Below are 24,243 nucleotides of genomic sequence, written 5' to 3' on the forward strand. Positions count from 1 at the left end.
ACCATGAAGCTGCCCCCACATGCCGTGTCCATGGATTTGGAGAAGACAACTCTTTTCTCATCCATTGAAGCAGTCACTTGTTTGAAAACCATCTGTACTAAGATATTAATTTAAGTATAAATAATGTCTATTAGGGAATATTCCTAAAAGGGAGGAAATTTCTTGTGACACAGAATTGTCCTCCAAAAGTAAACCCTTTTTGCTCTTGTTAAAAAAAAAAAAAAAAAAGGAATTGGAGTACAGAGTAATTTGATTAAGTATCAGTACTATGCAAGCTGTATAATTTTAAGCCTGGCATATCACGTAATAGAGAAGTTGACAAACTTCCTGTCAAGGCCAGATAGGAAATATTTTGGGCTTTCAGGCTATACATTCTCTCTTATCCACCCAGCTTTGCTTTTGTAACACAAAAGCAGCCACAGGAAATGTAGAATTGACTGAGTGTGATTGTGTGCCAATAAAGTTTTATTTATGGACACACAAATGGGAATTTCATGTAATTTTCATGTCATGTGATATTGTTCTCTTGATTGTTTTGAGTCACTTATGAACATTATTCTTAGCTCCCGAGGCATACAAAAAGAGGCAACAGGCTGGCAGGTCCCTGCTAGAATCTGTGTGGTTAGAGCCCTGAAGATATTTTTATACCAGGAAATGTGTAATGCTATCTCCCTGAGCCTGATATAAAATCTGGGAATGTACTATAGATGTCCTTGTGTAGAGAACTATTTTTTTAAGGTTTCTGAAAATTACGTTTGACAACACAAATGACCTTTGCTCCTAATTCAGATGTCATGTTTAAATTTCTACCTGGATCTGGAAATTGAATGAAAATGATGATTATGAAATACACAGGGTCCTTGAACTCTTCCTTTTGGCTGTTTGGATGGGTCATTGTCTTTATGTTAGTTAGAATCCAAGAACATGATATTTCTACTGGTTGTGAAAGGTATTATTATTAGAGGGAAGGTCTAGCCAAGAGCTTGTGTGTGTGTGTTTCTGTGTGTGTGTTGCAGGGCAGAGCAGGGAGGGTGTGGTGTGAAGGAGCAGAAATCTGGGAGGATTAAATTACAAGGACCAGTGACAAAGAAAATTCAAGACAGCATAGTTGGTGATATGTCAACATTTTAATTCTGAATGAGTGTTAATTGGGTATCTTAGTGCTGAAATTATTTGTTACCTAAAACACTGACACAATCTGAAGGTTTCTGATTTTTATAATTATATAGCACACACAGAACTCCTTTCTCTAGATGTGATTGCTTTATACAGAATGTATTTGAGGCACTCGCTGTAGATCAATTAATAATTCAGAACTGTAATTATTAGACTCCACGGTGACTTGGTAGTAAAAAAAAAATCTTCCAGAGTCAGCCTACAAACAGTTTGAGGCTGGTTGAAATTTCAAACTTCAACTTAAGAAATGAAAAAACATCTCCCCTTCTTCCCTTCCCTACAACACCCCTGGAACAAAAAAAAAGCAGGAGCAGGCCTTGCTCCCTGGAGCTGACTTTCTAGCATATTTATTAGCTTATATAAGTTTGAAAGCTTATGAGAATTTCTCTGTCTGAAACCATGTTGAGGTTTCTTGTAATATTTTTTTTAATTGTGGTAAAATATATGTAGCAAAATTTACCATTTTAATCACTTTTAAAATTTGTTTTTAATTGAAGGATAATTGCTTAATAATATTGTGTTGGTTTCTCCATATATTAACATGCATCTGCCACAGATATACATATGTTGCCTCCCTCTTGAACCTCCTTCCCACCTCCCGTCCCATCCCACCCCTTGAGGTTGTCACAGAGATCCGCATTGACTTTCCTGAGTCTTACAGGAAATGCCCACTGGCTATTTTACATATGGTAATGTATATGTTTCCATGCTACTCTCTCCATTTGCCCCACCCTCTTCTTACCCCATGTGTTGACAAGTCTGTTCTCTTATCTCTGCATCTCCATTGCTGCCCTGAAGACAGGTTTATCAGTACCATCTGTCTAGATTCCATATGTATGCATTAACATATGATACTTGTTTTCCTGTTTCTTACTTCACTCTGTATAGTAGACTGTAGGTTTATCAACCTCATTAGAACTGACTCAAAAGTGTTCCTTTTTATGACTGAGTAATATTCTGGTGCATATATATGCCACAGCTACTATTTTAACCATTTTTAAGTGTACAGTTTTGTGGCATCAGGTACATTCATTACACATGAATTCCCTGCCCTTTCATGCCCCCAGCCCTTGGGACCCACAGTCTACTTTCTGTCCCTTGCATGTGACCTCTGTTGGTACTTCCTGGAAGTAGAACCATATTGTATTGGTCCTTTTGTGATTGGCTTCCTTCCTCAGCATAATACCTTCAAGATTTTTTTTTAATAAAAGCTATTTTTAAAATTTTAAATGAAACTTCTAGCTTTAATGCAGTTTTAAGCTTTTATCTTAAGAAAAGTGTTCCTAATTCCTTTAAAAAATATATATGTATATATATTTAACTTTTAGGTAGTTTTTTATAATTTATTTATTTGTTTCTGGTTGTGTGGCATCTTCATTGCTGTGTGCAGGCTTTCTCTAGTTGCAGTGAGTGGGGGTTACTCTGCACAGGGTTCTTATTACAGTGGCTTCTCTAGTTGCAGAGCACAGGCTCTAGGGTGCGCGGCCTTCAGCAGTTGTAATGCATGGGCTTAGTTGCTACACAGCATTTGGGATCTTCCTGGGCCAGGGTTCAAACCTCTGTCCTCTGCATTGATAGGCAGCTTCTTAATCACTGGTGTGTTAAGTCACTTCATTCATGTCTGACTCTTTGCAGCCCCATGGACTGTAGCCTGCCAAGCTCACTGTTCATGGGATCCTCCAGGCAAGAATACTAGAGTAGGTTGCCATTTTCTTCTCTAGGGGATCTTCCTGATCCAGGGATCGAACCCACATCTCCTGTGTCTCCTGCATTGCAGATGGATTCTTTACCACTGAGACATTGGGGAAGCCCCACTGGACCACCAGGGAAACCCTAAAATATATATACATATATATATACACATATAATATATATATATACACATATAATATGTGTGTGTATGTATGTATATATATATATATATATGTTAGTGTTAACTGGATCACCAAGCCACATTTTCATTTTGGCTTTGGTTTAGTCAAACAATAAAATGTTTTATTAGTTGAAAGTCCTAGAGTCTTACTGTCTAACTGTGAAAACCAAAGTGCATTCTTTGCATGGGGGTCAAGAACTATTTTTGAGGATGGTCCTGCTTAAAATTCTTTTTCAAAGTAAGTGAGAAATGATTCATTCGAGAAACTGATTTTTGCAGGTTATTTTTAGAGGAAGATGCATCAAGCTATTCTGAATTTTTTTATATCACTAAAGACAAGACGAATGGGAAAGCCAAGAAATAATATCCCAACTGGGGGAATCCCCCTTTTAGAAAATATGTGGACTTTTCTCCATGCAGTCCCCACATAATCCAAATTTTATATTAATCCACACGTTTCCCTCTCATCGTGGGGGGCAGTGCTTGTAAGCACTCCCCATGAGAGCAGTGGATTCTCTGAAAGTAGAAAGAAAAAAGATCAGCAGAGTGGTTCGCTGCGGAGACCATGTCTTCAGAGGCAGTGCCCGCTGGGGAAATTGCACTGCTGGCTGTTGTCCTTTTCTTGTGTTGTTAGGAATAACAGGTAGGAGTCCCTGCCCCTCCTCCCTAATAGGAGGTTAGTTTCACTGTGACTTAACTGCCTCCAGAGGTTGGACTGTAGAGGGCCAAAATCATAGTAGTGAGCCTGGCCTTCATAAAATGCATGGTTTACGTGGACAGCCATGCATTCATGATGTAGCTCACCCAGCACTCTGAAATCCTGCCGGCTTCAGGTGAGAAAGACTGCCCACTCCAGGCATCTGTCTGGACACTATGTGGAAACATTGTGATATCATGGATATCACATGATGGTAACTTGAAAATGATGGAACTTCCATTACAGAGGAGATGTTCTTGTATTTTTAACATTATTGTTTTTGTTAAGTGGCTGAGTCATGTCCAACTCTTCACGACCTCATTGACTGTAGCATGCCAGGCTCCTCTGTCCTCCACTGTCTCCCAGAGTCTGCTCAGATTCGTGTCCGTTGAGTCAATGATACTATCTAACCATCTCAGCCTCTGCCACCTACTTCTCCTTTTGCCTTCAATCTTTCCCAGCATCAGGGTCTTTCCAACAAGTCAGCTCTTCGCATCAGATGGCCAAAGTATTGGAGCTTCAGCTTCAGCATCAGTCCTTCCAATGAATATTCAGGGTTGATTTCCTTTTTGATTGACTGGCTTGATCTCCTTGCTATCCAAGGGACTCTGAAGAGTCTTATCCATCACAATTTGAAAGCATCAGTTCTTCAGCACTCAGCCTTCTTTATGGTCCAACTCTCACATCCATATATGACTACTGGAAAAACCATAGCTTTGACTATATGGACCTTTGTAGGCAAAGTGATGTCTCTGCTTTTGAATACGATATCTAGGATTGTCATACCTTTCCTTCCAAGGAACAGCGTCTTTTAATTTCATGGCTGCAGTCACTGTCCAAAGTGATTTTGGAGCCCACAGAAATAAAAGCTGTCACAAGGAGGCAAGAATATACAATGGGGCAAAGACAACCTCTTCAATAAGTGGTGCTGGGAAAACTGGACAGCTACATGCAAAAGAATGAAATTAGATAATTTCCTAATGCCATACACAAAGATAAACTCAAAATGGATTAAAGATCTAAAATGTAAGACCAGAAAATCTAAAATGTAAGACCAGAAACTGTTAAACTCTTAGAGGAGACCCCATGACCAGCAGCCCACCAGGGTCCTCTGTCCACAGGATTCTCTAGGCAAGAATACTGGAGTGGGTTGCCATTTCCTTCTCCAAAATATCGTGTACTGACACATATAAATGGAATCTGAAGAGATGGCACTGATGAATTTATTTTTAGGTCAGCAATGGAGAAACAGACATAGAGAACAGACCTATGGACACGGTGGGAGGAGAGGAGGGAGAAGGGGAGATATATGGAGAGAGTAGAAATTTACAATGCCATATGTAAAATAGACAGCCAATGGGAATTAGCTGTATGACTCGGGGAACCCAAACAGGGGCTCTGCGACAGGCTGGAGGGCGGGATGGGGAGGGAGATGGGAGGGACGTCCAGGAGGGAGGGGACACGGGTATACCCATGGCTGGTTCTTGTTGATGTATGACAGAAAACCACAAAATTCTGCAAAGCAATTATCCTTCAATTCAAGAATTTAAAAAAGAAAAGCTGTCACTATTTCCACTTTCTCCCCTTCCATTTGCCATGAAGTGATGAGACCGGATGCCATGATCTTAGATTTTTAATGTTGTTTCAAGCCAGCTTTTTCACTCTACTCTTTCACCCTCATCAAGAAACTCTTTAGTTCTTCACTGTCTGCCATGAGAGTGGTATCATCTGCATATCTGAAGTTGTTGATATTTCTCCCAACAATCTTGATTCCAGCTTGTGATTCACCCAGTCCAGCATTTTGCATGATGTACTCTGCATGTAAGTTAAATTGTCCTCAAAAAAATTTTATATTTATAAACAATATACAGTAGGGCTCTGATATTAATTTGTTTTTCAGTTTATTAAAGAAGGCTAAAATTCTTAGGAAAAGGAAAAATGAGGGAGGGAATGAAGGAAGAGGAGAGAGAAAAGAAAGGAAAAGGAAAGGAAAAAAACCATTTCCAGGCTCAGTCTGGATCTCCTATCTTGTAGCATCATCCAAATGTTGCTAGATTTTTTCAGAATAATTGTCTCTTTTGATTGGCTTTGCAAATGCCGGTCACCCCAGGAACTGTTTTCCTCTCCACTTACTGAGGTTTTCTCTTTCTCTGTATTGAAGATTTCTTGTTGAGTTTATGTGGTGTCTTTCCTCTGTGTTTTCTGAGACCATTGAATGGCACAGGTACTGTTTTACCCATAATTAGATGCCCCATTGGGAAGAAATATAGATGCTATCTTATTGGCTAAATGATCCATGGAACACCTACAAGGTCGCAGAAGTTATCTTTGTACCTATGTAGCACCCTGTATTACACAGAGTTTGATATGATAGACACACACTGTATTCATTTACCCAAAATAACTTATCAAGTGCCTGATAAGTACCAAGGTGGGTGCCAGCTCATCAGTCAGGAGCAGAAGTTCCAAATATTAACAGAGAAAGTCCCTGGCATTGTGGTAAGACCCTTCTCCGTGTGGGGAGAGGAGGACCTCGGTCCTTGTTGGCAGGAAGATAAATGGCAGACCAGTGGAGTGTATACCTTTATAATGACTGGGAAGGCAGATCTGGATTTAAGTGTCCTCAGGGCTCTACACGAGAGCATGGCAGGGGGTAGAGAGCTGGCACACAGCCCCCAGGTCCCATTAGGCCTTATGAAGGTGTGTGGTGTGAGTCAGCAGCCAAGCCTATACATTCAGACCCCTGTTCATCACTCCCCTCTCAGCAGACCTGGGTCTAAGAGTCTGCACACAGGTGGAGAGATGTATTCTGAGGAGAAATATGAAAAGAGGCCCACGCAGTCTTGAGAAACAGGCTCATGACCATGTGGCCAGAGAATTCCAGGGTCTCTGGCACCAAGACCCTGTAGACCACTGTTGTATGATATGGTAGTCATGAAATAACTGTGGTATTATTTGCCTCTGTCATACCTGTCTCCCTCACTAGAATGTCAAGACACCCCCCCCGCACCGCCCCCACCAATCTTGTCTTCCCAGATGTATATGTTACCAGCCAGGGTTCTTGCCCTCCTTAATCAATAGAGGTTGATAAGAGGCCAGACATGAAATTTAGGCAAGGGGCCCTCTGCTGCACCAGAGGGGAACAAGAACAAACAACAGGTTCCCCTGACCATTCGGTCCTTGAGGCAGGAGTGAGCTGGTTCCTTATATGGCCTGAGGGTAGGGATGTGTCCAGGAGTCAGGCTGGAGGGGTAGCTTAGGCAGTTTTCCCAACCCTTAGGTGGTGGAGTATGCAGGGGGCATGCGTAGTAGCCTGCTTTTTTCCCCCCAAGACTCTGCTTTTGCTCACAGCTCTTCAGAAATGGCAGTTGGATTTTTGGCCTTTTTGGATCTTGTCCATAATTTGTCCTAACTGCAAAAGTGCATGGTTAACTGTAATCCCTTACAGTTTCTTTGGACTTTCTAGGTGGCACTGGTGGTAAAGAATCCACCTGCCAGTGCTGGAGATGCAAGAGACGTGGGTTCAATCCTTGAGTCAGGAAAACCCCTCAGAGTAGGAAATGGCAAACCACTTCAGTATTATTGCCTGGAAAATCCCATGGACAGAGGAGCCTGGCGGGCTACAGTCCATGGAGTTGCAAAAGAGTCAGACACAACTCAGCATGCACACACCATAGTTTCTTTGTATTTTGTGGCTCAAGGAGACGTTTGTCCAGGTAAAAGCACTGCAGTAAAAGGTCCCAGGTTCCAGTCTGTCTCATACACACTGCTGTTGAGGATACAGGGGTGAAAAAAAAAATCCTTGCCCTTCTCATGGACATTAGATTCTAATGTATGTGGATGTTGGGAGAAGGGAGATCATATTTAGTTTTCTGAGATATTATATTAAATGATTGTCATTTAAATGAAGTGGAAGACATAGGTGTATCTTTGGTTTGGAGTGCTCAAGGTTAGTGTCTGTTTTCACAGTGGAAGCCTCTAGCATGTGACATAAGCATGCTGTAGCATCTGTGGAATGGTATCACCAGGCCAAAGGGCAAAGGTCAGCACACATGGCCAGAAGTCACCAACGCCCTCTCTCCTAATACCATCACCTTGGGGATCCAGTGTCAACATATGAATTTGGAGGGGGGCGGTAATGCAAGCATTCAGCCTATGGCATCATGTATTAAATATTTGCAGTTAAAAAATGCTTTCTTATTTGTGGAAAATGAAATATATAAATTGCCTTTTTGAAAAATGTTTTGGTTATGCTGGGTCTTCAGTGCTGTGCTCAGGATTCATCTAGTTGCAGTGGGTGAGGGCTACTTTGGTTGCAGTGCGTGGGCTTCTCACTGCCCCGGCTTCTCTTGTTGCAGAGCACAGGCTCTAGGCAGTCTGGCTTCAGTAGCTGTGGCACTTGCATTCAGCTGCTCTGAGGCATGTGGGATGTTCCCAGACCAGGGATTGAACCCTTGTCCCCTGTATTGATACGTGGATTCTTAACCACTGGACTACCAGGGAAGTCCCATGAATTGCATTTTACCAACTGTCTGTGTCCAATGTTTTCTGAAATACTCTTAATAGAGTCTGGATTCTCTAACATTAACAATATATTAATAGAACCAATGGCATATCTCCAGCTAATCAATCTGAAATTTGCAGCATATTTTTAAACATAGATTTGTATGAACCAGATTGTCTCTAGTTCTTAAATCACTTCCTGAAGGTAGGTTAGCTGCTTAAAGGAGGCAGTAGCTGTTTTGATCAGTAGGATACTTTATTACTAAGTACTACATACCAGGTCCTTTTTCAGCCAACTCCCTGATCATGTAGCCTTTTTTTATTTTTTTCTATTTTTTTTTCTTTTTTTTTTTTCTATTTTTAATATTAAATCTCTCTGAAGCAAAGTCGTATCTTTCTGGAAGGTTAGGCTTTGAGAGCAGTATATTAATAATGAATTACCAAATTACTGAGTCATTTGGCCTGCTTCAGTATCTCACGTAGTACCGCAAAATTATTTAAGCAGTCATATGAAACAGGTCCAGTGTTTCAATGGAAGCTTCAAGTAATTAACACATTGTCTACAGAGAAATGTAATACTTTAAAACATTAACATTTTGTGCCAAAGTACTTTTCTTTTCATTATTGTTTCTTACCTGATATAATTCCCACATCAACAATTACTCTATTTCTTTTTTGGTAATGTGCATCAAGAGTTTTTCAGAAGATCTCAAGTTTTCTTCCCTTCCCCACATGCAAAAAACTTTCAAGGTTAACTCAACAAATTAGGGACAGTGTATATCTGCAAACTCTCTTTTTGCAACACCAAAAATATTTTCAGAGTGTTTTGTTGCACAGTTCATTTGCAACAAGAATGAGGTTTTTACTTCTAGTCAGAAAAATGGTAATGTTACAGAAAAAATGTTAAATTAACTCCCCAAATTAAAAAAATAATAGCCTACTCCTTTATCTTCTGTTATTTTTGTGTAATCCCAGCATTTTTCATACATGAATGTATATGATTATGGAAATGATTCAGGTTTTCAAAATTTCTTTACATTTTTTTTAACCAAATCTTATCGTCATAAACATTTGCCCATAATGCCTTTTAGCCTTTGTAACCATTATTAAGGTAGTGTCATAATGTAAGTGTATGAACCATAGTTTAAGACATTTTATTCTTTTTTTATTAATTGATTATTTTAGTTATTTTTGGCTGCACTGGGTCTTCGTTGCTGGGCGCAGGCTTTTCTCCAGTTGCAGCAAGCTAGGGCTATTCTGTGCGGTGGCCTTTCTTGTTGCAGAGCATGGGCTCCAGGTCACAGGGGCTTCAGGAGTTGTGGCACATGGGCTTAATTGCCCCGTGGCATGTGGGATTCTCCCAGACCAGGGATCGAAACCATGTCACCTGCATAGGCAGGCAGATTCTTAACCACTGGACCACCAGAAAAGTCCAAGAATTTTTAAAGTACAATCATTAATCTGGATACCTGTTAGTCAAGAGAGGTATCTAGATACAAACCAAAAGAACATGATTTTCCCAAAGGGTTGTACTGAGAAGCTCTATACAGTCAGCAAAAACAAGACCGGGAGCTGACTGTGGCTCGGGTCATGAACTCCTTATTGCCAAATTCAGACTGAAATTGAACAAAGTGGAGAAAACCACTAGACCATTCAGGTATGACCTAAATCAAATCCCTTATGACTATGCAGTGGAAGTGAGAAATAGATTTAAGGGACTAGGTCTGATAGACAGAGTGCCTGATTAACTATGGCTGGAGGTTCATGACATTGTACAGGAGACAGGAATCAAGACCATCCCCAAGAAAAAGAAATGCAAAAAAGCAAAATGGCCGTCTGAGGAGGGCTTACAAATAGCTGTGAAAAGAAGAGAAGTGAAAAGCAAAGGAGAAAAGGAAAGATATACCCATTTGAATGCAGAGTTCCAAAGAACAGCAAGGAGAGATGATAAAGCCTTCTGCAGCGATCAGTGCAAAGAAATAGAGGAAAACAATAGAATGGGAAAGACTAGAGAGCTCTACAAGAAAATTAGAGATACCAAGGGAACATTTCATGCAAAGATGGGCTCAATAAAGGACAGAAGCGGTAGGGACCTAACAGAAGCAGAAGATATTAAGAAGAGGTGGCAAGAATACACAGAACTGTACAAAAAAGATCTTCACGACCCAGATAATCACGATGGTGTGATCACTCACCTAGAACCAGACATCCTGGAATGTGAAGTCAAGTGGGCCTTAGGAAGCATCACTACGAACAAAGCTAGTGGAGGTGATGGAATTCCAGTTGAGCTATTTCGAATCCTAAAAGACGATGCTGTGAAAATGCTGCACTCAGTATGCCAACAAATTTGGAAAACTCAGCAGCAGCCACAGGACTGGAAAAGGTCAGTTTTCATTCCAATCCCAAAGGAAGGCAATGCCAAAGAATGCTCAAACTACCGCACACTTGCACTCATCTCCCACACTAGTAAAGTAATGCTTAAAATTCTCCAAGCCAGGCTTCAGCAATACACGAACCGTGAACTTCCAGATGTTCAAGCTGGTTTTAGAAAAGGCAGAGGAAGCAGAGATCAAATTGCCAACATCTGCTGGATCATCGAAAAAGCAAGAGAGTTCCAGAAAAACATCTATTTCTGCTTTATTGACTATGCCAAAGCCTTTGACTGTGTGGATCACAACAAACTGTGGAAAATTCTGAAAGAGATGAGCCTACCAGACCATCTGACCTGCCTCTTGAGAAACCTGTATGCAGGTCAGGAAGCAACAGTTAGAACTGGACATGGAACAACGACTGGTTCCAAATAGGAAAAGGAGTATGCCAAGGCTGTATATTGTCACCCTGCTTATTTAACTTCTATGCAGAGTACATCATGAGAAACACTGGGCTGGAGGAAGCAGAAGCTGGAATCAAGATTGCCGGGAGAAATATCAATGGTGATTGTAGCAATGAAATTAAAAGACGCTTACTCCTTGGAAGGAAATTTATGACCACCCTGCTGCTGCTGCTGCTGCTAAGTCGCTTCAGTCGTGTCCGACTCTGTGCAACCCCATAGACGGCAGCCCACCAGGCTTTGCCGTCCCTGGGATTCTCTAGGCAGAAACACTGGAGTGGGCTGCCATTTCCTTCTCCAATGCATGAAAGTGAAAAGTGAAAGTGAAGTCGCTCAGTCGTGTCACTCTTTGTGACCCCATGGACTGCAGCCTACCAGGCTCCTTTGCCCATGGGATTTTCCAGGCAAGAGTACTGGAGTGGGTTGCCATTGCCTTCTCCAATGACCAACCTAGACAGCATATTAAAAAGCAGAGACATTACTTTGCCAGCAAAGGTCCATCTAGTCAAGGCTATGTTTTTTCCAGTGGTCATGTATGGATGTGAGAGTTGGACTGTGAAGAAAGCTGAGCACCGAAGAATTGATGCTTTTGAACTGTGGTGTTGGAGAAGACTCTTGAGAGTCCCTTGGACTGCAAGGAGATCCAGCCAGTCCATCCTAAAGGAGATCAGTCCTGGGTTTTCATTGCAAGGACTGATGTTGAAGCTGAAACTCCAGTACTTTGACCACCTGATGGAAAGAACTGACTGATTCGAAAAGACCCTGATGCTGAGAAAGATTGAGGGCAGGAGGAGAAGGGGACGACAGAGGATGAGATGGTTGGATGGCATCACCAACTCGATGGACATGGGTTTGGGTGGACTCCGGGAGTTGGTGATGGACAGGGAGGCCTGGTGTGCTGCGATTCATGGGGTCGCAAAGAGTCGGACACGACTGAGCGACTGAACTGAACTGAAAGTAAAACAGACTATCAACAGGATGTGAAAGTGTTGGTTGTAGTGTCTCCTCATAACACTATGAATTGGTATTTTGGCAGCAGTACACATTTAATAAGGAAATGCATCTTAATTTAGTGATGCTGAACACTTTTTCCAGATGCTATGACTAGCTGATTTTTTGGTGATCTTGTATCCATATCCTTTGTCTGTTGTTCTCTTACTGTGTTTTGTACCAATAAGAATAACTGCTGTGTGCACAGAAAATTTTAGAGGGGAAAATCTTTCAGGACTGAAGCTCTGTCCCTTTCACAACTCTGTGATTCCCTGGAGGATACATGTGCTGACTGTCCTTGAATGTCTATGGATTGATGGTTCATGGTCACCTTGGCGAATTTTCCCTGGAAGGCAGGAGCCAAGATTCACTGTCTGATGGTTCTGCCACTCAAGAAAAGGCTCACAGCTGGACATGCCATCTTTTGATGTGACCTTTATTTAGTAGTAGAGAGCCTGTGAAGATGTTCCAGAGTTGTTTATTTGTCCAGCTATTAGTTGAATTCCTTTTAAATATATGTTCCAAAATTGCTTGAAGAAATATCTTCTTCCTGTGCTGGCTTGATTTTTTTAAAACATTCCATCTTACTAGAAGTTATATGTATAGTCACGCTTTTTTCTGCTGTGAATTTAAACTCTATCCTCCTAGGACTGGCAGGGGTAGTGTATGAGAAGTAACAGTCTGTAAACAGTCATAGAATATGTCATATTTACAATGTATATTCAACCATCTGTAAGAAAATTCTCAAGAATATTCTTTCTAGTAGCTTTGACTTACTGTACTCAGATTGCATGGGGGGCAATGAGTCTGAGGAGTATTTACATAACTTGCCTGTGGCTACACAATGAGTCATTAGCAGTTTTAGGATTGGAAATATAAGTCCCTGGAATGAAGGAGGGCAATTAATGGAAAAAGAAGCTTCATAGAAAGTAAGTGTTAATCACATTTTCAGAATGTAAAGTCTCTCTTACTTTCCTTGGAAGAAGGAAGCTATATAAATTTTAAGCATAATGTCTTCTCTTTTTAGTAGTTTGCTTGTTATGGAACATGTTTATTTAATCTACTGACTTAGAGCTGACATTTACACTAAGTTAATGAACTTGGTATTTATTGAGGTTTATGATAAAATACCAAGTATATCTTCAGGCTGAAGTTTTTGTTTTATTCTTCTACTCATCATAGCAAATATTTATTGCCATTAACTATGAGTCAGTAAGATTGCTGTGGGTGTGGGTTTTTTTTGGCGGGGGTTGGGGGGGGGAAGGTTGGCCAAAAAGTTTGTTCTTATGGGAAAAACTCGAACAGATTTTTTAACCAACTCAGTAGTAAGGAAAAGACATCAGAATATTTAGGAATGTTTTAAGGGTATTTGGAAATGTTTAGGAATGCTAAGGAGGCCCTCATACAGCAGAAGAGCTTCAAGATCTAGGATGTGAGAAAGAAAAGGCTCTCTTTCTCTGGTAACCCTTAGTCACATTTAACACATGTTTATAAAGCATGTGTTTTGTGCCAGGCACTGTTCTGAGCACTTGGGATAAATGAGTAAATTAAACAGGAAAAAAGATCTATGCCTTCATGGATATTATATTCTAGTGGAGGGAGAGAGACACTAAACAATAAACATAATTAAACTATATTGTATTTTAGAAGGTGAAAGCTCCAATTTTAAAAAGTAGAACAGGCTAAAGGAGATTAGAGATGCTGGAGGGCTTTGGGGATTGCAACTTTAAATAGGATGGTTAGGAAAGTCCTCATTCAAAAGGCACCGAGACTTCCCTGTTGGTCCAGTGGTTAAGAATCTGCCTTGCGATGCAGAGGACATGGGTTCAGTCCCTAGTCGGGGAACTAGGATCCCACATGCCTCCAGCACCTAAGTCAGCACACCACAACTAGAGAGCCCGTGTGCCACAACTACTGAAGCCCGCACGCTCTGGAGCCTGCATGTCACAACTTCAGAGTCTGTGTGCTTAAAGGAAAGATCCCATGTGCCACAACTAAGACCCTTGGTGGCCTAATTAAAAAAGAAGAAAAGGTTTCAGCTGAGAAAAGACTTAAAGGAGGTGATTGTACTGTGAAGATCTAGGGAGAGAGCTTTCCTGGTGCCTATGAGGAGCTTCAGTGAGGCTGAAGCAAAAAAGAGGTTGTGGGAGAGGTGATCCAACCAAGGAGACTCAGAAAGAGCAGCCAGTAGGTAAGAGAAAGACCACGAGAGCGGTTTGGGAAAGCAACTTTGAGAAAGTGAATGAGAGGATAGGTGCTGGGCTGAGTTGCTTCAGTCATGTCCTGTGCGGCCCTATGAACCGTGGCCCACCAGGCTTCTCTGTCCATAGGATTCTCCAGGCAAGAATACTGGAATGGGTTGCCAGTTCCTTCTCCAGGGAATCTTCCCAGCCCAGGGATTAAACTCCAGTCTCCTGCATTGGCTGGCAGATTCTTTACCACTAGTGCCAGCTGGGAATCCTGAAAGGATGGGGGGGTTGGGGGGTGGTTTAGTTGCTAAGTCATGTCTGACTCTTGCGACCCCATGGACTGTAGCCCGCCAGGCTTCTCGGTCCATGGGATTCTCCAGGCAAGAATATAGGAGTGGGTTGCCATTTCCTTTTCCAGGGGATCTTCCCAACTCAGGAATCGAACCCGGGTCTCCTGCATTGTAGGCAGATTCTTTACCAACTGAGCTTCAAGGGAAGCCCCGAAAAGATGGAGAGTGATATTAACCTCCCAAGTAAGATGAACACTGAGAATTGACCATTGGATTTAACCATTTATTGCTGATGACCTTGAGCAGTTTTGAGGGCAGTGGTGGGAGAGAGTAAGTTTTAAAAAGACCCATAGAGAAGAATTGAAATGAGCATGAGCATTTTTTTTCTACAAAGGAGAGGAAAAAAAAATGAGGTAGAAACTGGCAGAGAAAATGGAGTTCAACAGAGGTTTTCTTAGGCAAAGGAAATAATAGTATCATGTCATTTGCATATAATGACAGTTTTTCCTCTTCCCTTCCAGTTTACACACTTTTATTTCATTTTCTTATCAGATTGCTGTGGCTAGGACTGCCAATACTACGCTGAAAAGAAGTAGTGAGAGTGGGCATCCTTGTCTTGTTCCAGATTTTAGCAAGAAGGCTTTCAGCTTTTCATCACTGAGTATTAGATTGGTTTTGGGTTTGCCATTAATAGCTTTTATTATGTTGAGATATGTTCCCTCTATACCTACTTTATTTGGTAAGAGTTTTTAATCATGATTAGATGTTGTCTTTTATCAAATGCTTTTTCTGCATCTATTGAGATAATCATGTGGTTTTTGTCTTTTCTTTTGTTGATGTGGTGTATCACATTGATTAGGCAAAGGGAAATAATAGTATGTGTGTATGCTGAGCAGACTCAGTAGGAAGACTAAAGGTAGTGATGTCCTCTCAGAGTTTATGGCTGTATCCATACCTGTCATGAATTCCTGTACTCCAAATTTCCTGCAAGTGGTTCACTCACTCCTTTTTCCTCATTCGATTTTTTTCAGCAATATTTTGAGAAAGTCCAACTCTCCCAAGCCACTATTTTTCTGCTTCTTGCCTCTTCATTTCCTTTCTCATGAATGAAAAATGAATTTTTAAAGAAGTTATATTAGCATGAAAAACATTTGCCATCTATTACTATCAGTAAATATAATAGGCCTAAAAAACTACCCCAACACACACACACAAATATAGTTGTAATTATGAAGAGAAATTACTTACCCTATGCTTGAAATCCAAAACTCAAAATAATATGAGAATTCCCACATGATATTAGCTTTCTCAAAATGGTTCTTTGTGAAAGTGTCAAATTTTACAAATATTGGACAGAAGCTCTTCTACAAAACGTAAACAGCCATCATATGCTTGGTTCGAAGAATAATTAAGTGGTAAGTGTTTTAATGTATTGTAATGTAATGTACTCTGAAAAATATGTAAGTCACATCACTGAGCCTTGGACCTACCATTTCTACTTTTTAATAATTTTAGTTTCAGTGCCACTAGCAATGGTTCCCATTGAACTGAAAGATTACTCAGGAGACACTTGAATTCTAGCCAGCTTCGGACAAGAGTAGCTGCCAGAGAGGCTACTGAAGACCAACTTGCCAAACTTATGTTCGTTTTCAGGGAAGAGAGGAAATTTTCAATACCCAGTTTCTTGACTTCCATTGTTTTCCTATCCTAGTTATCTACTTTCCATTGTAGATAAGTAACAAAAAGAATGCTTTCCAGTTGAGATGCTCTGAAGTGAAGAAAATTTCAGGGTAGCAAGCACATTGTCACGAAACTGTGTTACATTGATGAATGAGAAATTATCTGTTTCATTGCACCTTCATTGTGCCTTTGGGAAGATAAAATTGGAGAATCTGTGAAGGTGTGTGGTGTGGAGTGGTTGGAGGGGGAGAGTGTGTCGGAAGAGAGGGGAGAAGGGAAGGGGAGAAAGGGAGTGGGGAGAGTGCCAGGTTCAGCAAAGATAGAGCCAAGAATTTGAAAGTCATCATGACAAATGACCTTTAGAAATGGTTATGTGTGTGCCTGGCAGACAGAAACATGTTTTCTATATCACAGGAAACTATGTTCAATATCTTGTAGTAACCTATATTGGAAAAGAATCTGAAAAAGAATATACATGCATGCACACACACACACAAATATATACCCACATATGTGTGCCCAGTCATGTCTGACTCTTTGCGACCCCATGGACTGTAGCCCACCAGGCTCCTCTGTCCATGGGATTTTACAGGCAAGAATACTGAAGTGGATTGCCATTCTCTTCTCCAGGGGATCTTCCTGACCCAGGGATCGAACCCACATCTCTTGTCTCCTGCATTGGCAGGTGGATTCTTTACCATAGCTCCACCTGAGAAGCCTATATATATATATATATATATATATATATACACACACACACACATACACACACATAATATATATAAGTGAATCACTTTACTACACACTTGAAACTAACACAACATTGTAAATCAACTATACTTCAACTTTTAAAAAAATGTTTAAAAACATATTTTTGATTAACAGATGAGTTGCATGTAAGGATCTGTTCTGGCTTTTAATTTTCTGAACTGATTGCATGTATGGAGCTTAAATTTAGATTGCTAAAGGTTGACCCCTATCTCCCATCAATTTTTAGCTTTGTAACCTCTCTCAGGTAACTTCTCTATGCTGAAGTTTTTTCATCAGTGAAAAATGGAGAAAAATTAATGATTAAATTATGTAATATTAGTGAATTCCCATAGTGCCTAGTACAGTATAGGCATTCATTCAAGATTAGCAGTTATGACTCTCCGACATAAATCACAGCAAGATCCTCTATGACCCACCTCCCAGAATATTGGAAATAAAAGCAAAACTAAACAAATGGGACCTAATGAAACTTAAAAGCTTTTGCACTACAAAGGAAACTATAAGTAAGGTGAAAAGACAGCCCTCATGATGGAGAAAATAATAGCAATGAAGAAACAGACAAAGGATAACTCAAAAATATGACAGCAACTCCCTGCAGCCTCAATTCCAGAAATAGATAAATGACCAAATCAAAAATGGGCCAAAGAAACTAAACACATTTCTCCAGAAGAAAGACATACCAGATGGCAAACAAACACATGAAAAGATGCTCTAAACATCACTCATTATTAGAGGAAGTGCAAATCAAACCACAATGAGGTCCATTACAACGCCAGTCAGGATGGGCTGCTATCCAAAAGCTCTACAAGCAAATAAATGCTGGAGAGGGTGTGGAGATAAAGGGACCCTCTACAAACTGTGGTGGGAATGCAAACTAGTACAGCACTATGGAGAACAAGTGTGGAGATTTCCTTAAAACACTGGAATTAGAACTTGCATAATGACCCAGAAATCCACGCCTGGGCATACACAGCTGAAGGAAACCAGATCTGAAAGGACACGTGCACGCCCAATGTTGCATACACAGCATGTTTATGAATAGCCAGGACATGGAAGCAACCTAGATGCCCATAGCAGCAATTGGATAAGGAGCTGTGGGTACATATACACATGGAATATTATCCAGCTGTTAATAAAGAATTCATTTTGAACCAGTTCTAACTAGATGATGAAGCTGGATCCCATCTATAACGAGTGAAGGTTAAGCCAGAAAGATAAAGAACATTACAGCATAATAACACATATATATGGAATTTAGAAAGATGGTAATGATAAACCTATATGCAAAACAGAAAAAGAGACACAGAAATACAGAACAGACTTTTGAACTCTGTGGAGAAGGTGAGGGTGGGATGTTTCAAAAGAACAGCATCTATACTATCTATGGCGAAACAGATCACCAGCCCAGGTGGGATGCATGAGACAAGTGCTCGGGCCTGGTGCACTGGGAAGACCCAGAGGAATCGGGTGGAGAGGGAGGTGAGAGGGGGGATCAGGATGGGGAATAAGTGTAAATCTATGGCTGATTCATATCAATGTATGACAAAACCCACTGAAATGTTGTGAAGTAATTAGCCTCCAACTAATAAAAAAAAAAAAAAAAATATATATATATATATAAGAAAAAAAAAATCAGCAGTTATGTGACTTCCCTGGTGGCCCATTGGTTAACATTCTGCACTGCCAAAGCAGGGGGCATGGGTTCGATCCCTGATTGGGGAACTAAGATCCCACATGCCCCAAGGGGTGGACAAAAGATTTCTTTTTTAATTAACAATCGTTATTATCACTTGTCTACATCATCTAACCTTAATAAATTGATTACTTGAATTCATATAATATAGAAGAGTCTCAAAAGCATCCTGACATTAGCCTTTATGAGATAGTCCTTAATTTAGAAGGAAGAAAATCAGAGAACTCCCTTTAAACCTTAGAAGACTTTATTTTCCCCATAATGTGGAATTTACTGACAACTTAAATGCCACTTCTAATTCAGAAAATCAAACTTGTGTAAGAAGTTTTTCTGCGAGGTCATGCCACATAAATGAAGAGATTCCCAGAATACACATTGCACATGTGTTACCTACAGAGAGAGAAACAGGAGGGAGCTTAAATAAATATACCAGCAGAAGAGCACATTAGCATCCCTGACTGCTCTTCATTCCTTGTCCTCGGGGCCTTAGAATATGCCATTTCCTCTCCTCTATCGCTTTTCCCAGCATATCCCAAGGCTGACTTGTTTTTTCTTTATCTTTTGGGGTATTTCAGCTTGAATATCACCTCTTATGATTATCTCATCTTATCAGTTAAAGTGGTATCTTCCCACCATCATTCTCTCGTCTCAGCCTGTTCACTGTTTTCTCACTGTAATTTTTTTTCTGGTAATTATTTTAACTGGCCTTCTTCACTAGAATGTCAGGCTCCATGATGGGAACAAAGTCATATTCCTAGCATTTAGCTTACAGTTATAGCACTTAATCCCAAAGTATTAAGTACTGAATAAGCACAAGCTGGAATCAAGATTGCCAGGAGAAATATCAATAACCTCAGACATGCAGATGACACCACCCTTATGGCAGAAAGTGAAGAGGAACTAAAAAGCCTCTTGTGAAAGTGAAAGAGGAGAGTGAAAAAGTTGGCTTAAAGCGCAACATTCAGAAAACTAAGATCATGGCATCTGGTCCCATCACCTCATGGGAAATAGATGGGGAGACAGTGGAAACAGTGTCAGACTTTATTTTTGGGGGGCTCCAAAATCACTGCAGATGGTGACTGCAGCCATGAAATTAAAAGACGCTTACGCCTTGGAAGGAAAGTTATGACCACCCTAGATAGCATATTAAAAAGCAGAGACATTACTTTGCCAACAAAGGTCCATCTGGTCAAGGCTATGGTTTTTCCAGTGGTCATGCATGGATGTGAGAGTTGGACTGTGAAGAAAGCTGAGCACCGAAAAATTGATGCTTTTGAACTGTGATATTGGAGAAGACTCTTGAGAGTCCCTTGGACTGCAAGGAGATCCAACCAGTCCATCCTGAAGAAGATCAGTCCTGGGTGTTCGTTGGAAGGACTGATGCTGAAGCTGAAACTCCAGTACTTTGGCCATCTCATGCAAACAGTTGACTCATTGGAAAAGACCCTGATGCTGGGAGGGACTGGGGGCAGGAGGAGAAGGGGACAACAGAGGATGAGATGGCTGGATGGCATCACCGACTCTATGGGCATGAGTTTGAGTAAACTACAGGAGTTTGTGATGGACAGGGAGGCCTGGCATGCTGCGATTCATGGGGTCACAAAGAGTCGGACACGACTGAGCGACTGAACTGAACTGAACTGAAATGCTTGTGGTGGGTGTTTTGGTGTTTTGTTTTGTTTGGGGGCCAAATATAATGTCTTCACCAGTACTTATGAAACTTACACAGAGTATACAAATTTTCCTGTGCTCCTGAGAAAAGTGAAGCTAATATTTTAACTGTTACTTAATCATAACAGGGATGAACTTGCATAGATTTACTACCATCACCTCTGATACTATTTTCAAGTTTATCTAAATGGCAGGCCAGTCACATCTGAGACTTTCATGACTGAATGGGTTTGAATAGTAATTTTGTGACATTGGCAAACCGAAGTAAACAATATTAATGAAAATGGGCTTTATCTCAATAACTTGTATCATTTTTGAACTTTGAGTCAAGAACTCTCATTATCAGTAGGCAATTTATGTTTTTGTTTCTAAAGAAACCAACAAAGCAGAGGTCAGCAATTCATTTTATTAGTGACATTCAGGTGACTTCACAGGGAAAAAGTTAGTTTTTCTAAAACTATGAAAAGAAATGACAATATGAGAAATGAAAGAATCATCTCCCCCAGCCAAGACAAGCAGATGATACAAGACAGAACACTTTTTGTCTTAGTCTTTGTCCTTGGAAGTCTATCCCATTCTGCTTTTTTTCCTAAAAGTGGGCCTGATCAATAAGGAAATGGCTTGTCTATCTGTGCCATAGGACAGTGGTTCCCACCTTCCAGGATCTAATGCCTGATGATCTGAGGTGAAGCTGATATAATAATAATAGGAATAAAGTGCACAATAAAGGTAATGCACTTGAAAGTGAAAGTGTTAATCATTCAGTTATGTCTGACTGTTTGCAACTCCATGGATTTGTAGCCCACAAGGCTCCTCTGTCCATGGAATTCTCCCGGCAAGAATACTGGAGTAGATAGCCATTCTCTTTTCCAGGAAATCTTCCCGATCCAGGGATCAAACTCAGTTCTCCTGCATTATAGGCAGATTCTTCACCACCTGAGCCACTGGAAAAGCCCTTGAATCATCCAGAAACCATTCCGCCCTCAGTAACATGGAGAACTTGCCTTCCACAAAACCAGTCCCTGGTGCCAAAAAGTACCGCTGCCAAAGAAGATCAGGGGGAAGCCACTGACTTAGCATTGTCCTATACATGAGTCCTGTACGTTTGAAATCTTGAGTGTCTGGGATGGGATGCACTTTGGTCTACAATCAAGGTAACCTTTGGATACTATGAGGAATTTGATTTTGCCCAAGAGCATTGCTTTAGGTTTCATATGAAGATTTCCTACAGGAATGGATGACCCACTTGGGATCCAAGAAGCCATTCCTCAATAGACTGATGATTCTTACCCTTTTGGCTTTAAAAGAGGAAGTACAAGAGCACTCAAGAAAAATGTGAAAATAGACATGGAAACAGACATATGATCGAAACAGTAGAGTGCAGCATGAAAAAAACCAACTTTATAAATCCATGAAAATGTATTAAAGGAAAAGGGCAATGCTTCATGTGTAAATATTTGACATAAATTGGAAAACACCAGAAACTGAAGAATAAATAGAAGCATCAGTTAATCCAATTAACATTTCCTGTAAGCAAAGACTGCACTTTTGGAGTAAAGGTCCTGAGGAGATAAGTAAGTGATCCCAGATGAGCTATTGTTAGACATTAGGTGCAGGTTGCATTTTGGAACTGTATGATAAGGAGTGAGAATATTAAGATGTAGAGAAGGAAATCTGAGATGTACCTGCCAGGGCAAATATTACAAAAGTTCAACTAAGCATACTGAAGGAACCCAAGAGATCAGGGGTACAGCTTGTGATGAACCTCATTTGGATTTACGAAAACGACTGCCAGCTCTTCCTGACAGAAGGCAGAATGACCCAGAAAGTCCTTATGGTCCCCAAGGCAAAAGCTTAATTAGATACACCACTTCTAACTGCATAAATCAACACTTCCTCAAGGAAGGAGATTAATTGTAAGGCACACGTTGGGAGGGTGACTTTTGAAAATGCAAGAACTCTGGGGGCTAAACTACACTACCATTTAATAGTGAGGCTTTTTGGGTGGGCGAATTTTAGGCAGAGGTTATTTGTGTGTCTCTTCATTCTGCAATGGATACATGTAACTTCTATAATGAAAAGTGTTTTGAAAGTGTATACTTCACAGATTCAAAGAATGCAAGCCATGGGGACCTCAGTTCAAGTCACAGCTCACCTTGTAAAGTGGTCAGAGGTTAATATATTGTTGCAGATATTCAAAAGATCATTGCCAAAACTCAATGGAGAGGGTGTTTTACACTGCTTGCTTATTTCAACCTGGTAACAGGTCTCAAAATGACTATGTAATTAAAAGCGTCATCTGATTATAAGCAAACGATTTTTAAAATCTTATTTTGTTCATAGTGGGACAAGATCACACACAATTGTGTGTGTGTGTGTGTTACACTCTTCCTCTCATTATGGGCTTCTTAATAAGAGAAATTTTATATCTTCCCTGAGGTGTGACCTGCCTATGTGGCGGGCCTAATGTCCTTTATGGGATATAACTGTGCTTCTTGGTAATTTTCTACTATGCTAGTCCTGCTGTGGGCATTCCTGATGGCTCCATGGTTTAAAAAAAAAAGACCCTGCAATGCAGGAGACACAGTGTCAATCTCTGGATTAGGAAGATCCCCTGGAGAAGGGAATGGCAACCCACTCCAGTATTCTTGCGTGGGAAATCCCATGGACAGAGGAGCCTGGTGGGCTACAGTCCATATAGTCGCGAAAGAGTCAGACACCACTGAGGGACTAAACAATTCCTGCTATAGGAACCCCTCTGAGAAAATTAGGAATACCCTAGTATGTATGTTGGTGTAGAAAAACTCCTATCCCCCCTGTGAATTTTACAAGAACCAAAAAATTGCAATGCATTTTCTGTGTCCCCATGCATTTTGTATTCACTTGATAAAAATATAAGTAATTATTAATTTATGTTATGATACCACAGTGAGGGTGCATTTGATCTACAGTGTTTATTCTAAAGCCTCTCCTGTATTTTCTATTTAAGTCATGAAGATTGATCTTAATCTTGAAATGAAAGGAATAGGGATGGGGAGGGTTGGGCAAAATGGGGAGAGGGTGGTGGGATGGAGGGAGGGAGGGGGGAAAGTAAGGAAGACTTTCTTAAGAATGCTTTCTTTTTTTGCATGAGACCTTACAAAATAATTGCTCCCCTGCCCAAACAAAACATAGTTTAGAATGCAGTGATAGAATTTTATGTTTACTTTAGGAAACCTGGAAGTGTGTATTTCTTCATAAACTTTCAAAAAAGTAATCCCATTAATACTGGAAATGAATACGTATAATTCTTTCCCAAGCTTCCGTCACTTTATTTATAAGAGTTTGGACTAAATGGTTCTATGAAAATTAACTCCAGCTAATAAATCAACCAAGCTTTTACATTTGTTCCTAATTGCTGTGATAGCAATTCACATGGTTATTTATCTCAGTGACTTTATTTGGAAGGATAGTTGCTTAGTTGGAGAAGCGGTTCAAAGTCACTTTGAGCTCCGTTAAATTCATTGCTTAGCGCTGTGGTTACTTTGAAGTCTTATTTCAGTGAGCAAATCTCTGTCTTGCATTTTGTTTAGGAAATGGAGCCATCAAGAGCGGCTTTTATATTAGAATGGATGAGCATGATTTTATTTCAGTTGCCCAACAATATCATATATCATAGTTATTATCTATGAATTGTCCTATGGCATAGAATATACTTTCCGCAGCAGATTAATGGAAAGAGATCCTTAAGAGGAAAAGAAAAAGGGAGAGAGTACAGATTTCATCTTCGAGACGTTTCATCTGAAATAGAAGCATGTCAAACATCCCAGGTGCCTGTTACTATAGAATCAAAAAGCCCTTTCCAGCTGTTTACACTTAAGATGCAAAATGGCAATTTGAC

The 24,243-nt window shown here is 40.4% G+C and overlaps 1 protein-coding gene across 5 annotated transcripts in view; it reads left to right on the forward strand.

Annotated features, from left to right (window-relative positions):
* Nucleotides 1-24,243, forward strand: part of CACNB2 (calcium voltage-gated channel auxiliary subunit beta 2) — a 410,486-nt gene that overhangs the window by 249,036 nt on the left and 137,207 nt on the right. The gene's annotated exons all lie outside the window — the stretch shown is intronic.

The sequence above is a fragment of the Cervus canadensis genome, chromosome 10 (assembly GCF_019320065.1).
Source record: "Cervus canadensis isolate Bull #8, Minnesota chromosome 10, ASM1932006v1, whole genome shotgun sequence".
Taxonomy (NCBI): Eukaryota; Metazoa; Chordata; class Mammalia; order Artiodactyla; family Cervidae; genus Cervus; species Cervus canadensis.